Consider the following 13,335-nt stretch of genomic DNA (forward strand, 5'->3'; position numbering starts at 1 on the left):
GGACTTGAGTTATGTGAGCCAATAAATCTTTATGGCTTAAAAAAAAAATTGGCCTTACTTTTGTAGGTCTGTTTCTCAGTTCTCTATTTCGTTTCATTGAACTATGTGTCTTGATTACTGTGACTATTTTGTAAGCCTTAAAGTGGGTTAGATTAATTCCTCCAGCTTCTTCTTTTTCAAGATTGTTTTAGCTATTCTAGGGCCTGTGCTTTTACATATAATTTTGGAATATGCTTGTCTATATTACAAAAAACATTTGCTTGTATTTTGATCGGAGTCACAACTTAAAGTGGGGGGAACTGACATCTTTACTGAGTCTTCCAGTCCATAAATATTGTGTGTCTCTCTCTCCATCTGTTTACTTTGATTTCTTTCATCAATGTTTAAAAAGTTTCAGCCTACAAGTTCTGTGCATATTCTGTTAGTTATACATAAGAATTTTACTTTTTGAATAATTGTTAATGGTGTCAGGTTTTTAATTTCAGTTCCATGTGTTCAATGATAGTATATAGAAATAGAATATATTTTTATATGTTGATCTTGTATCCTACAGCCTTGCTGAAGTCACTTTCTGGTTCTAGGAGTTTTCTTGTAGATTCCTTGGGATTTTCCTATGTAGATAATCATGTTATCTGCAGGAAGCACAGTATTACTTCTTTGTTTCAATCTGTATGTCTTTTCTTTCTTTTTCTAGCCTACTGCACTATCTAGAACTTCTAGTATGTTGAAAAATAATGACAGTAGACATTACCAGGGGGAATTTAGTCTTTTAAGTATAATATTTGCTTTAGGTTTGTGTGGATGCTCTTTATTACGCTAGGAAGAGCTCCCCTATTCCTTGCTTTCTGAGGGTGTTTTTTCCCATAAATGGGTATTAAACTTTGTCACATGCTTTTTTCTGTGTCAATGTGTATGATCATGTGGTTTTTCTTCTTTGGCCTATTGATACAGTGAATTATATTAACTAACTTTCAAATATTGACTCAGCCTTGCATCTCTGAAATAAACTCCACTTGGTCATGAAGTGTAGTTTTTTTGGCATATTGCTGAATTCTATTTGCTAATAATTTTTAAAGAGTTTTTGTACCTGTGTTCATGAGGAGTATTGTTTTGTAGTTTTCTCTTTTTGTGCTTTCTTTGTTTGCCTTTGATATCAGGGTAATAGTTACTTCATAAAAGGAAATGGAGAGGTTTTTTTTTTCTCAGAGATTGTGCAGAATTCATGTCCATTCTTCTTTAAAAATTTGGTAGAATTTTAGTGTGGGTTATTTAAAGTGACTCAGACTTCATGCCAATAAGAGAAAATTTTTCATTGAAATACTTGGATTTCAGGGTTTGAGTGGCTAGGAAATTAGGGAAAATCATATGCAGACCCCATAGCATGCTCAAGTGTGACTGCTTTGAGCAGAGATTTGGTTTGTGTGTGTGTGTATGGCTAAGAGGAAAACAGAAAAGTGAGACAATATGCCCATTAAACTATTGTATCTATTGTTTATTGATTATATGACCTTCCTCATACTTGGAGAGAAACTGCTAAGACCTGTTTTTCCCCTAACTTCAAGTTATCATTCTTGTCCATAAGTGTCATTTCTGATGTCAGGGACTTCAAAAGGTCATTTATTTTATCTGAATGAAAATAGTGGCATTAAGACTGTGGAAATTATATAAAACCTGAAATAGTTTCTAATAGCAGCTGAGGATTGTAAAGCTCCTTGACTAATTACACATATGCCAGACAAGCCTCTTAATTTCTGTTTAGCTGTGCATATTTAAAGGGTTGAAAATCATTTCTTTGACTAAATTTTTTCACATAGTTCAGTTCAGTCGCTCAGGCATGTCCAACTCTTTGCCACCCCATGAACCGCAGCTCGCCAGGCCTCCCTGTCCATCACCAACTCCCGGAGTCCACCCAAACCCATGTCCACCGAGTCGGTGATGCCATCCAACCATCTCATCCTCTATCGTCCCCTTCTCCTGCCCTCAATCTTTCCCAGCATCAGGGTCTTTTCAGATGAGTCAGCTCTTCGCATCAGGTGGCCAAAGTATTGGAGTTTCAGCTTCAACATCAGTCCTTCCAATGAATACCCAGGACTGATCTCCTTCAGGATGGACTGGTTGGATCTCCCTGCAGTCCAAGGGACTCTCAAGAGTCTTCTCGAACACCACAGTTCAAAAACATCAATTCTTTGGCACTCAGTTTTCTTTATAGTTCAACTCTCACATCCATACATGACTACTGGAAAAACCATAGCCTTGACTAGATGGACTTTTGTTGGCAAAGTAATGTCTCTGCTTTAACATGCTGTCTGGGTTGGTCATAACTTTCCTTCCAAGGAGTAAGCGTCTTTTAATTTCATGGCTGCAGTCACCATCTGCAGTGATTTTGGAGCCCAGAAAAATAAAGTCAGCCATTGTTTCCACTGTTCTCCCCATCTATTTGTCATGAAGTGATGGGACCGATGCCATGATCTTAGTTTTCTGAATGTTGAGCTTTAAGCCAGCCTTTTCACTCTCCTCTTTCACTTTCATCAAGAGGCTCTTTAGTTCTTCTTCACTTTCTGCCATAAAGGTGGTATCATCTGCATATCTGAAGTTATTGATATTTCTCCCAGCAATCTTGATTCCAGCTTGTGCTTCCTCCAGCCCATGCATGTTAATTGCCTTTTCTCAATTGCTTCAAACATAACACTGTCAGTTGAGTTTGCATCAGACTTGAATGAATTAATTTTTGTTGAAAAAAGATGCCCTGTGGAATTATCTCTTTTTGATTAAAGCCTCGTGTGACTAAAGTGCTGAAAGCTCATTTATTTTTGTTTCAAATACTACCTATAGTTGTTATCAGCATTGTATTCTACAGCTTGCTTTCCTAGTAGGGTTGGGAATTTGGGACTTGATGTGTAGTACAAAATCAGTATGTGTACATTTTGGTTATTGGTATGCTGTGATCCAAGGGAATCTGAAATGTCTTACCAAAATAAAGCTTATATTTTTTCTTACACTGGATACAATTTTTAAAAAATTTTGGTAGAACTCTCCAGTACAACCGTCTGGGCCTAGAGATTTCTTTTGGGGAATTTTAAGCTCTGAATTCAGTTTCTCTACTAGCTATAGAACTATTTAGATAATCCACATTATACTGGGTAGCTTGTGGCATCTTTTAGTTTTGAGTACTTGGTCAACCTCATCCAGATTGTCAAGTTTATGTGTAAACAGTTGTTCATAATATTCCCTTATTTTCTTTTTAATGTCTGTGAGGTCTGTAGTGAGACCCATTGTTTCATTGTGGATATCAGTTTGTCAGTCTTGCTAGAGTTTGTCAGTTTTGTTTACCGATTTTATTGATTTTCAAAGAACCAGCTTTTTGTGCCATCAGTTTTCTCGATTTTTCTATTTTCAGTTCTATTGATTTATGTTTTTCTTTTAAAACAGTTCTATTGAGATATAATTTACATATCATAAACTTCGCTCATTTTGAGGGTGACGAGTTAGACCGGTTTTAGTACTTTGTACTGCTGTGCAACCATCCGCACTATCCAGTTTAAGAATATTCCCTTTAACCCAGAGATTTCCTCTGTGTCTGTCGGCAGTGAATTCTCACTCCCACACTGCACGCACCATGTGGCACGTGGGATCTTAGTTCCTCAATCAGGGATCGAGCCTGTGCTCCCTGCAATAGAAGTGCAGAGTCTTGACTGCTGGACTGACAAAAGAAGTCTCAAAATATGTAGTTTTTTGTGTGTGTTGGCTTTTTTCACTTGGCATAATATTTTTGAGGTCCATCCATATTGTAGTATGGATCAACACTTTATTCCTTTTATTGTTGAATAGTATTTCATTGTATGGATATACCACGTTTTGTTCATCCACTTATCCAGTGATGGACATTTGAGTTGATTCCACCTTGGGGCTATTGTGAAAAATGTTGCTGTGAACATTTGCTACACAGCTTTGTATGAATACATGGTTTTTTTTTTTTGAATGTTGAATTTTTTTTTCCCATTTATTTTTATTAGTTGGAGGCTGATTACTTTACAATATTGTAGTGGTTTTTACCATACATTGACATGAATCAGCCATGGATTTACATGTATTCCCCATCCCGATCCCCCCTCCCACCTCCCTCTCCACCCAATCCCTCTGGGTCTTCCCAGTGCACCATGTTTTAATTTATCTTGGATATGTACCTCAGAGTTCAATTTGATGGATTTTTGCTATTGAATTTAGTATTTTTTGCTTTGTTTTCTTTGTGTTTATTTAGCTCTTTTTCTCATTTCTTGATGTGAGATCATAGGTTATTGATATGAGAATTTTTATCTTTGTTTAGTGCTGTATATTTCCCTCTCAGGAATGCTTTAGTTGCATCCTATAAATTTTGATATGTTATATTTTCATTTTCATTCAGTAGGTGAATTTTTAAATTTTCTTTGAGACTTACTCTTTAACCCATGGATTATTCAGAACTGTGTTTTACATCCAAATGTCTGATTGTCCTGTTGACTTTCTGTTACTGAATTTTAGTTTAATTCCAGGGTGTTCAAAGCATATACTATGAGTGATTTCAAATCTTTTTTAAATTGTTGAACTTTGTTTTCTGGTCCTGGATATGATCAGAATGTTCCCTGGTTACTTGAATAGAATATATATTCTGTTTTGGGGTGGAATGTTCTGTTAGTGTTGATTAGACTCTCTTAGTTGATGGTGTTATTCACTTTTTCAATATCCTAGTTAGTAATTCTAACAATTATTGAAAAAGAATTTCATCAATTGTTTACCTCTATGTTCTTGTTAGTAGTTCTGTCAGTTGTCAAATTGTTGAAGTCTCTACATATATTTTGGTGAATTTGTCTATTTTACCTTTCAGTTATAAGTTTCTGCTTCATGTGTTTTGAAGTTCTTTGGTTTGGTACATATACATTTAAGATGGCTGTGTCTTCCTGGTGGACAGACCCTCTTATTATGTAATGTCTGTCTTTGTTCCTTTTAATTTTCTCTGGGTAAATAGGCATGTGAGCTTTTAAAATTTTCTTGATACTTGATACATTGACCTTTTTGTCATCTTGAAATGTCTCAGTTTATCTCCGCTAACACATACTGTTTTAACACATACATACATTTTTTCTGATAGCCACTCAAATTTTCTTATAGTTAGCATTGCATAGTATATCTTTTTCCATTCTTTTTGTATAAAAGTGCTTTTTCTGTAGAAGGAAATAGTTGAGTCTTTTTAATCCATCACTGATCTGTAGTTTGTATGTTTAGATTAGTTCCATTTAATATAATATTGATATGATTATGTCTATCATGTGGTCTTTATTTTCTCCTTTTCTATTTATTGTTTTTTTTTCCTTATGAAACTTTAAAAAACTTTTATATTGGATTATAGTTGATTTACCCTGTTGTATTAGTTTCAGGTAGTACCGCTGATTCAGTTATACATATATTCATTCTTTTTCAGATTCTTTTCCCATGTAGGTTATTACAGAATTTTTTTTTTATTACAGAATTTTTAGTAGATTTTCCTGTGCTATATGGTAGAACCTTGTTGATTATCTCTTTTATATATAGTACTGTGTATATGTTAATCTCAACTCCTGATTTATCCCTCTCACGCTTCCCTTTTGGTAATCCTAAATTTGTTTTCGAAGTCTGTGAGTCTGTTTCTGTTTTGAATGTAAGTTCATTTCTATCATTATTTTTAGATTCCACATATAAATTATATGATATTTATCTTTTTCAGATTTACCTTAGTACAATAATCTCTAGTCCATCCATGTTGCTGCAAATGGTATTATTTAAATTTTTATGATGATATTCCATACCACATCTTCCTTATCCATTCTTCCATCAGTGGACCTTTAGGTTGTTTCTATGTCCTGGTTATTGTAAATAGTGCTGCAGTGAACATTAGGGTACATGTATCCATGAGGTTTTGATGCAGCAGTCTGTATTACACACACACACACACACGAGATTGTTTTAGTTTGCTGGTCTCTTAATTTCAAATGCATTTCTAGTATCCTGCATTTATACTCTCCTTTTCTCATGATTGCTGTTTTTTTTCCATCCTTCAACATTATTTCTTCAAATATATTTTATTTCTGATTGCTGGTTTTGATAATGATATTTGTGTGTGAATGATTTCCTTCATTTCATGTATGCTTGCCTTTATCAGTAAGCTGCTTTTCCATTCTTAAATTTTCTTGTTTCTATTTGTAGCCTTTCCTTTTCCACTGAGAGAAGTTTCTTCAGCATTTGTTGTAAAGCTTATTTGCTGGTGCTAAATTCTGTCAGCTTTTGCTTGTCTGCAAAGTTTTTGATTTCTCTTGTCAGGTCTGAAGAAGAGTGCTGCTGGGTGGAGTATTCTGGGTTACAGTTTTTTCCCTTTTATCACTTTAAATATATCATGCCACTTCCTTCTGGCCTGAAGAGTTTCTGCTGAAAAATCAATGGATAACCTAATGGGAGTTTCCTTGTATGTTGTTTGTTGCTTTTCCCTTGTTGCTTTTAATATTTTCCCTTTGTCTTTAATTTTTGTGAGTTTGATTAATATGTGTCTTGGCATGTTCCTCCTTGGGTTTATGCTGTATGGGACTCTCTGTTCTTTCTGGACTTGAGTGAGTGTCTCCTTTCCCATGTTAGGGAAGTTTTCAGCTTATAATCTCAACTATTTTCTTGGACCCTTTGTCTCTTTTCCTTCTGAGACTCCTATAATGTGAATGTTGGTGTGTTTAATGTTATCTCAGAGATTTCTGAGACTGTCCTCGTTTCTTTTCATTGTTTTTTCTTTATTCTGTTCCACGGCAGTGATTTCTAACCATCTGTTTTGCAGATCACTTATTCATTCCTCTGCCTCATTTATTCTTCTGTTGATTCCTTCTAGTGTATTTTTTTCATTTCAGTTATTGTATTGTTTATCTCATTTTGTTTGTTTTTTAGATCTTCTCTTTGTTAAAAATTTCTTCTATTTTCTCTGTCTGTGAGTCCATTCTTCTTCTGAGATCTTGGATCAGCTTTACTGTCATTGCTCTGAATTCTTTCTCAAGTAGACTGCCTATCTCTACTTCACTTAGTTCTTCTGGGGTTTTATTTTGTTCCTTCATCTGGAATATACTTCTCTGTTACCTCATTTTGTCTAACTTTCTGTGGTTGTCTTCTTTCCACAGGCTGCAGGATGATAGTTCCTCTTGCTTCTGGTGTCTGCCCCATGGTGGGAGAGGCGGGGTTGGGTCTTGTCTCTGGTGGGAAGGGCTGTGTCAGGGGGTGTGTTTAGCAGTGGCTATGAGCTCAGGAGCCTGAGCTGCTGCTGATGAGGCTGTGTTCCCCCAGCTGGTTGTTTGACCCAAGGCATCCCAGCACTGGAGCTTTTAGGCTGTTGGTCAGCTCTTGGTGCCACAATGGCAACCTCTGGGGGAGTCCATGCCAATCAGTATTTCCTGGGGCCTCTGCCACCAGTGGTCTCGCCCCAGTAGTGAGCCAAAGCCAACCCCACCTTCCCAGGAGAACCTTCCAATATCTGTGGGTAGGTCTAGCCCAGTCTTCTGTGGAGTCACTGCTGTGTGCTGGGTCCCTGTGCATGTCATATCTGTGTGCATCCGCAAGAGTGGAATCTGTTTCCCTCAGTCCCGTGGAGCTCCTGTACTCAAGCCCTGCTGTCCTTCAAAACCAAATGCTCTGGAGGCTCCTCCTCCCGATCCCAGACCCTCAGACTGGGGAGTCTGATGTGGAGCTTAGAACTCTCACTCCTTTGGGTGATCCTCTATAATACAGTCTTTTTTTCTTTTTTTTAGTTTATGGGTCACCCACCTGACCAGTATGGGATTTCTTTTTTTTTGGCAGTGTCATGCAGTTTATGGGATCTCAGTTCCTTGACTAGGGATTGAACTCAGGCCACAGAAGTGAAAGCACCAAATCCTAACCTCTAGGCCACTGAGAGAACTCCCTGTAGGATTTCTTGAAAGTGCCCCTCCTAACATTTTGTTGTGGCTTCTTTGTCTTTGAATGTAAAAACTGTTTTTTGGTAGATTCAGCCTTTTCTGTCGATGGTTGTTCAGTAGTTGTTTGTGATTTTGGTGTTTTCAGGATTGAGGGGCTGCTTTTAGTTTGGATACCTGCGGCCTCTTTTCTGTGTGTGCTGGCTGTTATCCCCTTGATGTGTGTGTAGGTGTGGCAGCCCTGTACATGCTCCTATATAGCAGGTGGGATGGCAGTAATTGGTGCCTGTCAGCCAATTAATTAATTCCTTCTTTGATTGTTTCCTGTCGTCTTTTGTATTATTGTGTAGTATTCTGTTTTGTCTCAGATACTAGTTTATTTGGTATCTTCCTTGATTTTCAAGTGTTTTTCTAAGGTTTACACTATACATCTTTAACTTATGTTAATAAATATAATAGAATTTGAGTGATGTTATGCCACTGTAACAGTACACTTCCATTTCCCTTCTTTTCTTTTTTTGGTGCCATTGTTGCCCTATGTTTTACTACTGCACTATTTTAAGCCCCACACTGTTATTTTTGCTTTAAATAATCAATTATCTTTTAAAGAAATTTAAAAATGAAAAGTCTTTAATGTGCAACTTGCATTTTTATCATTTCTGTCATTGATTCCTTATATAGATCTATGTTTCTATTGGTGTCACTTTTTCTTTTGACTAAAGAACTTCCTTTAATATTTCTTGCAGTATAGATCTGATTGCAGATTTTCCAGGTTTTATTTGAAAAAAATCTTTATTTCACCTTCATTTCTGTAAAATACTTTTGGTGGATATAGAATTCTGGGTTGCCAATTTTTTTCTTTCAATACTTTAGAGATAACAGTTCCTCCTTCTGCCTTGAAATTTTTTCCTTTCAGTAGCTTAAAGATATAGTTCCTCTTTCTTCTGCCTTGCACTATTTTTGATACAAAGTCTGAGATCTTTCTTATGTTTGTTCTCTTTAATTTCCGCTGGCTGCTTCTAAATTAGTCTCTTTATCAATGGATTTCAGAAATTTGATTATGATGAATCTTGGTGTATTTTTCTTTATTGTTTTCTTTATAGTGCATTTTTTTGTGATGTATTTAATCCTACTTTTTGATTCTGTGGGTCTATAATTTTCTTTGAATTTAGGAAGTTTGGGGCTACATTAAAATACTATTTATCTCCCCCCCCACCACACACATACAAAATTAGACAAGTCAGATTTAACTTACATTAGACCACTTGATATTTTCCCACAGCATCCTGAAGGGCTGTTTATCTTTTTCAGTCATTTTCCCTCTGAAAATTGCCTCCAGGTTAAAAAAAAACAAATATTCTGGGGCTCATCTCAATGCTTCCCTTCTCTCAGTCTTGCACTCCTTTTGTGCCAATGTCTAAAAACATTTTTCTGCATATTTTTATAAATTTTCTATTTTCTTAAAGTCATATAGCTAGTTCCACATTGTCTGAAGAAGAGTTTTTCACTTTGCTTTTTGCATTAACAATATATTCTGGAAATCATTCTATATCATTTTACAAAGATCTTTTCTTGTTGCTTCACAAAACTCGATTGTATGTGTTTGTATCATAGTCTATTCAACCAAGTAAGGTTTTCCATTTAAGTAGTTTCCACTCTTTTTGCAGTTTTAAATAACACTGTAATGAATAACCTGGTGCATATGTATTTTCATAATTTTTGAGGTGTATATTTAGGGTAAATTTCTAACACTGTGATTGCTAAGTCATAGGGTAAGTACATATGTGATTCTGTTAGATATAATTATTTCCCTACATACACATTGTGCCATTTTGCATACCAATAGATGAGAAAGCTTATTTTTCCATAGCCTCATCTACAGAGTATGTTGCCAACCTTTTTAATCTTTGCTAATCTGATCAGTTTTTTTAAATCTCAAAATCACTTTGATTAGAATATGTCTCATTACTGTTGAAGTTAAATACCTTTTCATATGTTTACAAGCCAGTTCATTTCTTTTAAAAATTGTCTGCTCATTTTTTAATCTCATTTTTCTATTAGATTTTTTGGGTGTTTTGTCCTAAAATTTTAAAAAGTTATTTATACGTTTAGAGATATTAGCCCTTTGCCCAAGAAATAAGTTATAAATATTTTCTCCCACTATGTCATTTTCTTTCAATTTTGTTTATGCTATTTTTGTACAGGAACATTTCCCCCCTGTATTTTTATGTAATCAAATGAATCAGTCTTTTCCTATATGCATTTAGGTTTTCAGTAATAGTTAGAAAACCTTGTCCCACACTCAGGTTATAGAAAAATCCATTAGTTTTCTTTTAGTACTTGTATGGTTTTGTTTGTACATTTATATCCTTGATCTATATGGACTTTATTCTTGTGTGTGCTGAGGTATGGAACTAATTTTATCTCCACCCACCCCCCCCGCCCCCCACAAGTGGCTATCCAGTTGTCCCAGTACTTTTTATAAAAAACTTCACACTTGTCTCAGGGATTTGAGACTACATCTTGATCATGTACTAAGCTTCTGTATTGCTAGAAAGTTTTAAAGATCAGAAAATTATACTTCTTTCTCACTCAGTTATCATTATATATTGAAGTCAATTACTTTGTTTAGAAAAAATAATTCAGTCATACAAGACTACCTGTTTCAAAAAATGCCTAATAATTTTTGGTAACAATATAGTAGCATACTGGGGGAAAATTAAACAAATTTCATCTCTCTAAAGAGACTTAAGGCCTCTTGGGATATTTTCATATTGACAAATTTCCTGGCACATTTAAGTTCTGTGGTATAATAAACAGTAATAGTACTAATGTGATCAAGACTGGAAGAGAAGGTCATTCAAATTGAAGGAGAGGTAGACCTCTTTGTTTTCCCTTAAATTTTGACCTCGAAATCACTGATCGTAGTTCCAAACTATTTTAATGAAATATTTTCTTATTCTTAAGGTTCATAGATCATCTTTTCAAATCAAATATGCAAAATATTTTTCACGTAAACTTCAGATGAACATCACAGAAATATTAAGGCTAAACCATTCAGCTTCTTCCAAATCCTTGAATATCTCACCTGTCCGAATTGTGATATATGTTGATCTATTGATTATTTGTTCTTACATAATTGCTCCTTAAATTAATGACCTTGAGGATGTTCCTCAAAGAGGCAAGTTAGATTGAATTCAAAGATTACTAGATGGTCCAGTGATTGACTTTGCCTTTCAAAGCAGGGGGTGCGGGTTCAATCCCTGGTCAGAGAGTTAAGATCTCACATGCCTCAGGGGCAAAAAAGTGAGAGTTGCTCAGTTGTGTCCAACTCTTTGCCACCCCATGGATTATAGCCTGCCAGGCTCCTCTGTCCATGGAATTTTTCAGGCCAGAATACTGGAGTGGGTAGCTAGGGATAGCTAGTGGGTAACTAGTGGGTAGCTAGATTCCTTCTCTAGGGAATCTTCCCAACCCAGGGATGGAACCCAGGTCTCCCACATTACATGCAGATTCTTTACCATCTGAGCCACCAGGGAAGGCCCAGGGGCAAAAAAACAAAATATAAAAAAGAAGCAATATTGAAACAAATTCAATAGACTTCAAAAATGGTCCATAACCAAAAAAATATTTTAAAAAATTAAATTGATTGTGGCACTCACTAAGAAAAAAAAGATGGTTGTTGTTCAGTTGCTAAGTCATGTCCAGCTCTTTGCAACCCCATGGACTGAGGCATGCCAGGCTTCCCTGTCCTTCACTGTCTCCCGGAGTTTGCTCAGACTCATGTCCATTGAGTTGGTGATACCATCCAACCATCCCCTCCTCTGTCAACCCCTTCTCTCCCTGCCCTCAATTTTTCCCAGCATCAGGGTCTTTTCCAATGAGTCGGCTCTTTTCATCAGATGGCCACAGTATTGGAGCTTCAGCAACAGTCCTTCCAATGAATATTCAGATTGATTTCCTTTAGGATGGACTGGTTTGATCTCCTCGCAGTCCAGGGGACTCTCAGGAGTCTTCTCTAGCACCACAATTTGAAAGCATCAATTCTTCGGCAGTCAACCTTCTTTATGGTTCCAGCTTTTACATCCATACATGACTACTGGAAAAACTATAACTTTGACTAGACACACTTTTGTTGGCAAAGTGATGTCTCTGCTTTTAATATGCTGTCTAGGTTTGTCATAGCTTTTCTTCCAAGGAGCAAACATCTTTTAATTTCATGGCTGCAATCACCATCTGCAGTGATTTTGGAGGCCAAGAAAATAAAGTCATGATTTCCATGTTTCCCCATCTATTTGCCATAAAGTAATGGGACTGAATGCTATGATCTTAGGTTTTTGAATGTTGAGCTGTAAGCCAGTTTTTCACTCATCTTTTTCACCTTCATCAAGAGGCTCTTTAGTTCTTCTTCACTTTCTGCCATAAGGGTGGTGTCATCTGCATATCTGAGATTATTGATATTTCTCTTGGCAGTCTTTCTCTCATCTTGTGATTTATTCAGCCCAGCATTTCACATGATGTACTCTGCATATAAGTTCAATAAGCAGGGTGACAATATACAGCCTTGATGTAATCCTTTCCCAATTTTGAACCAGTCTCTTGTTCCATGTCTGGTTCTAACTGTTGCTTCTTGACCTGCATACAGGTTTCTCAGGAGGCAGGTAAGGTGGTCTCTTATTCCCATCTCTAAGAATTTTCCAGATTGTTGTGATCCACACAGTCAAAGGCTTCAGTATAATCACTGAAGTAGAAGTAGATGTTTTTCTGGATTTCTCTTGCTTTTTCTATGATCCAACGGATGTTGGTAAATTGATCTGTGGTTCCTCTGCCTTTTCTAAATCCCGCTTGTACATATGGAAGTTCTCAGTTCACATACAGTTGAAGCCTAGCTTGAAGGATTTTGAGCATTACCTTGCCAGCATGTGAAATGAGCAAGATTGTGCAGTAGTTTGAGCATTCTTTGGCATTGCTCTTCTTTGGGATTGGAATGAAAACTGACATTTTCCAGCCCTGTGGCCACTGCTGAGTTTTCCAAATTTGCTGGCATACTGAGGACAGCACATTCACAGCATCATCTTTTAGGATTTGAACTAGCTCAGCTGTTATTCCATCACCTCCACTAGTTTTGTTCGTAGTAATCCTTCCTAAGGCCCACTTGACTTCACACTGCAGGATGTCAGGCTTGAGGTGAGTGATCACACCATCGTGGTTATCCAGGTCATTGAGACCTTTTTTTGTACAGTTCTTCTGTGTAGTCTTGCCACCTCTTCTTAATCTCTTTTGCTTCTGTTACATCCATATCATTTCTGTCCTTTATTGTGCCCATCTTTGTATGAAATGTCCCCTTGCTATCTCCAGTTTTCTTGAAGACATTTCTAATCTTTCCCATTCTGTTGTTTTCCTC

The 13,335-nt window shown here is 36.5% G+C and overlaps 1 protein-coding gene across 1 annotated transcript in view; it reads left to right on the plus strand.

Annotated features, from left to right (window-relative positions):
* Positions 1–13,335, plus strand: part of LOC122700799 (protocadherin gamma-A2-like) — a 177,193-nt gene that overhangs the window by 120,258 nt on the left and 43,600 nt on the right. The window lies entirely within an intron of this gene.

Source organism: Cervus elaphus, chromosome 9 (genome assembly GCF_910594005.1).
Source record: "Cervus elaphus chromosome 9, mCerEla1.1, whole genome shotgun sequence".
In the NCBI taxonomy this organism is placed as follows: domain Eukaryota; kingdom Metazoa; phylum Chordata; class Mammalia; order Artiodactyla; family Cervidae; genus Cervus; species Cervus elaphus.